The sequence below is a fragment of the Echinops telfairi genome, unplaced genomic scaffold (assembly GCF_000313985.2).
Source record: "Echinops telfairi isolate 266 unplaced genomic scaffold, ASM31398v2 ScPeMD7_7469;HRSCAF=8507_1, whole genome shotgun sequence".
NCBI lineage: Eukaryota > Metazoa > Chordata > Mammalia > Afrosoricida > Tenrecidae > Echinops > Echinops telfairi.
In genome coordinates, this window is record NW_022111373.1 from 95,594,268 (window position 1) to 95,599,148 (window position 4,881).

Here is a 4,881-nt window from a genome sequence, read left to right on the forward strand (position 1 = left end):
ATCCCAGTTACCTGTTGCCTGCATATTTAATGACACACTTTCTGCAAATACTCATTAACTGTCTCTTATATCTTGAAATCACCAACCACAAAAATTTATATAAAATACCCTGTGTCCCCGAAAATAAGACAGTGTCTTATATTAATTTTGCTCCCAAAGAGGCGCTAGGTCTTATTTTCAGGGGCATCTTATTTTTCCATGAAGAGGAATTTATTGTTTATTGTTTTATTGTTTATTAAAAGAGACCTCACACTTCCTGTCTGCTCAGGCTGTGCTGCGGCCAACAGTGAACTGTGCAGCGGTGTCCCCCGCTACAGTCCAGAGTCCAGAGTTACGGTAGCTTCGGGGGGGCTTATTTTGGGGGAGGTCTTATTTTCAGGAGGATACCTTATATTTCAGCGAGAAGCAAAACCGTAAGTAGGTCTTATTTTGGGGGGATGTCTTACTTTCGGGGAAACGGGGTAGAAGTCTCATAGCTGGGGTTGACCGTTAATGTTCTAATCAACGTGTGAGCTTTATTATCTATAGTCACTCTTAGGAAAAGTCATGATGGAGAAGCTCGATAGCAGCAGCTACAATCAGACCAGGGGCCATTAATTGCTCATATGAAGTTCAGGACAAAGCTGAAGAAAATTAAAACAAATCCACAAGACTCAAAATACAGCCTTGAGTCTATCCCACCTGAATTTTGAGAACATTTCAAGAGCAGATTTGATGTATTGAACATTACTGACAGAAGACTTGATGAGCTGTGGAAGGACACCAAGACCATGATGCACGGAGAAAGGCTAAGGTCATTAAGAAGACAGGAAAGACGACCAGGCTATGGATGACTTTCTCAGTGATTATTATTGTAAATTTCCCCTGACAACTAACTCACATTGTTTGTGTACATAGCATCCAGTTATGATCTTTGATTCTATACCAATGAATAATTCAAGTACTGTAATATGGAGTTAGCCTACATTGCCCCAATACCAGGGCTTTTAAAAAACATTAGTACCAGGAACTAATCAAAGACAATATTAATGGAAGATCATTTTTCCCCAGGGGGATGATTGATAAGATTCTCTACCACTAATTAACAACGAGGTTTTGAAAGAGAGCCAAAGGCAAATTAAAAGAAAAAAGCAACATAGATCCAGGAATGGGTTTGGGCTTCACACTAACTAAATCCTATCTCCCAACTCAAGAACAATTAGTTCTTACATCATGACCCTGCTCGATACTCGCCCTCAGAAAGGGAACACAGACGATACAGGTGCTATAGCAAAAGGTGGCAAAGAAATCAGATGGTGCCCAACTATCAGATAAAACAGCATCTGGGGTCTTCAAGGCTGTCTCCAAAAAAGCAGCCATCTAAGTGAGATGTCTACCAAGTCCCCATGGAAGAAGCACACCATCAGCACTCACCAAAGGATTGTAAATCATATAATCCCAAGCTGCAGGAGGGAATAGTATCAGAGCCTAAATTTAGAGAATCCTAATTGCCAGAAGGCTGTGGATGACAGTAGGAACCCAAGACACAGTTGAAGAAACCACATAAGAAATAAACCTCTGGTGATCTCCCTCTATCCATAATTGAGGGATGGGAGGAAAGTGGTTACTAAACGGAGTGAATTGAAGACGAATATAGAAGATCAAAGGGATGAACCTGACTTGAACAGTTAAAACTTCGTCACTTGATTCCCCCCCTGATGCATGCTGGACCTGATCTGGTTTTTCTGTATTTTTGTTTGTTTGCTTGTATTGGGGTTTATCTCAGAGGACTTATGGCATTGGGGTCACCCTCTTGAATTTGTTATATGTTTTTCTGTGCTTCAATAAACGAAAACCAGGGTTTATGAACGTATACAGACAAGTAAAATAATATTTCTGGGTATAGTGGGGGGAGGGAGAGTAAAAGAGAGCCGATGTCAAGGAGTTCAGGAAGGAAAAGAATATTTGGAAACTGACTGTGGTAGCGATTGTACAATAATAGTCTAAAATTGATTGTGGTAAGGATTGAACAACTCTTTAATATATTTAAACAATTAAAACACAGCTACCATCAAGAGTAACTACTCAAATATATTTGGTTAATAGATTAATTTGTATTTCTTTTATCTCAGCAGTGTTAGCTATACTAATTTTATCTCTTTTGCTATATAATAAAAAAAGGTATGGTTTTACTTCATTTTGTTCCCAAGTCTCATAACAAAAATAATGGTCAAAAGTATTATAACATGCTTACAGAACAACAACAAAAAAAAACAGGAAAGAAAAGTTAAAAGTGGAAATGAAAAGATATTCTGAAACTTGCTCTTAATCATAGAACTAAAGCATGTGGAAGACAGGATGAAGTCAAGGAGCTAAATGGAAAATTACAAAGGGCAGTTCGAGAAGACAAAGCCAAAAATTATAACAAACTGTGCAAGGACCTAGAAGGAGGAAAACAAAAGGGAAGACAACACTTGGCATATCTGAAACTGAAGGACTCATGAAAAAAATTCAACCTCGAGTTGCAATTTTGAAAGATTCTATAGGCAACATATTGAATGATGCAGGAAGCATCAAGAGAAGATGGGAAGAATACAGAGTTACTGCACCAAAAAGAACTGGTTGACAGTCCCCATTTCAGGAGGTAGCATATGAGCGTGAATCAATGGTGCTAAAGGAAGAAGTTCAAACACATTGAATAGATTAGCCTAAAACAAGACTCCAGGAATTGACAGAATACCCACTGAAATATTTGAGAAAGCTGAAGAAGCGCGGGAAGCACTCACTCCTGGATGCCAGGAAATTTGGAAGACAGCTGCTTGGCCATCTGACAGAAAGAGATCCATTATTTGTACCCATTCCAAAGAAAAGTGACCGAACAGAATGTTCAAACTATTTAACGATATAATTGATATTACACACAAGTAAAATTTTGCTTAAGATCATCCAAGAACAGTTGCAGCAGTACATTGATAGGGAACTGCCAGATACTCAGGCCAGATTCAGAAGATGAAGTGAAACAAGGGATATCATTGCTGGTATCAGATGGATCTTGGCTCAAAGTAGAGAACGCCAAAGAGATGTTCCCTTGTGCTTTGCGGACTATGCAAAGACATTCAACATTGTGAACCATAGTAAACTGTGGCTAACCTTGAGACTGGGAATTCCAGAACACTTCATTGTGTTCATTGGGCACTCATAAATGGATCACGAAACCATTGTGCAAACAGAACAAGGGAATGCTAGCATGCCTGGTTTAAAATCAGGAGAGGTGTGTGTCAGGGCTGTGTCCTCTCACCATACTTGTTCAATCTGCGTGCTGAGCAGATCATCTGAGAAGCCGGGTTCTGTGACGAAGAGCCTGGCTTCAGCGTTGAAGGAAGGCTTAGTCAACAGCCTGTGGTCTGCAGATGACACAACTGTGCGTGCTGAAAATGAAGAGGAACTGAAGCATTCGCTGATAAAGATTGAGAATTCTAGCCTTCAGTATGGATTCCAGCGCAATGTAAGGAAGACCAGAATCCTCACACCTGGACCAATAGGCAACCTCATGATACATAGAGAAAAGGGGGAAGTTGTCAAGGATTTTGGCTTGCTTGGACCCGCCATCAATGCTCATGGAAGCAGCAGTCAAAAGATCAAAAAGCGAGTTGTGGTAGATAACTCTGCAGCACAAGACCTCTTTAGAGTGTAAAAGAGCAAAGATGTTACTTTGAGGACTGAGGTGCCCCTGACCCACGACATGGTATTCTCCGTTACATCATATGCATTTGAAAGTTGGACGTTAAATAAAGAAGATCATAGAATAATTGATGCATTTATTTGTGATGCTGGAGAAAAATATTGAAAGTACCATGAACTGCTAAAAAGACAAACCAACCTGTGTTCAAAGTAGCAAGGCCAGCGGATAGCAAGGATGGCAAGGCTGTCTTACATCCTTTGGACATATTGTCAGGAGAGACCACTCCCTGGAGAAGGCCATCACGTTGGTAAAGCAGAAGGGTGGCCACAAAAAGAAAGGCCTTCGCAGGGCTGGATTTCCACCGTAGCGGCATCAATGGGCTCGGGCGTAGGAACAATTGTGAGGATGTTGCAGAATGGCACAGTGCTTTGTTCTGCTGTGCACGGGGTCCCCGTGAGGCAGAGCCGACTCGGTGACGGCCAACCCCACCACCGGGACAAGGGAAGGCCGCATACAATTCCTACTCAGGAAGCCCACATCCATGCATCACCGCTTGGATATCCAGCCACAAACAGTACAAGTAGAATGTGTAAGCAATTGGGGAAGAGAACTAGTCCCTACACACAGGAGAAGAAAATGTCCATTTTTTTTTTAAGGGGGAATGGGAAAACGGAGGTCTGAATTTTGATTGATCTGAAAACAAAGAACTGAACCAAAGCCTTTAAGAGAAGGGAGGTTAAAAATAAATTCTGAAGATTTACTTAAAAAGCACTTCCATAAATGTAATATTATTTCAGTTCCTGCCGCATATCATGACAGAGTTCTAGAATCTGATTTTCATATTTACTTCCATTGACTCTGGTTCATTGGTGTATAAAACTGTGCAGCTTTGGAAAATGAAAATTCACGGGTTGTGGGTTAGGTTTGGCTTGCATTTGCTAATCATATTTAACTACAAGCAGTTTTCATTTGTGATGACAAATAAGTCGAGACAATTGAATGGGAAGCCAACGGCTGCTCATCATGTGCCCCAGACCATCGCTACAGTCAGGAAGCAATAACAACGCTTGTTCTTTATAGAATGCTTGTTCTTTATAGAATGCCTGTTCTCCCCCAGGAAACTTCAAAGCTCTCTGCTGCTGCGTGGGCTCTGCAGCTGCCAGGAAAGAAATGTGGCTCCACTTACCTCAAAGGGAATGTCAGGAGCATGTGGGGAACTG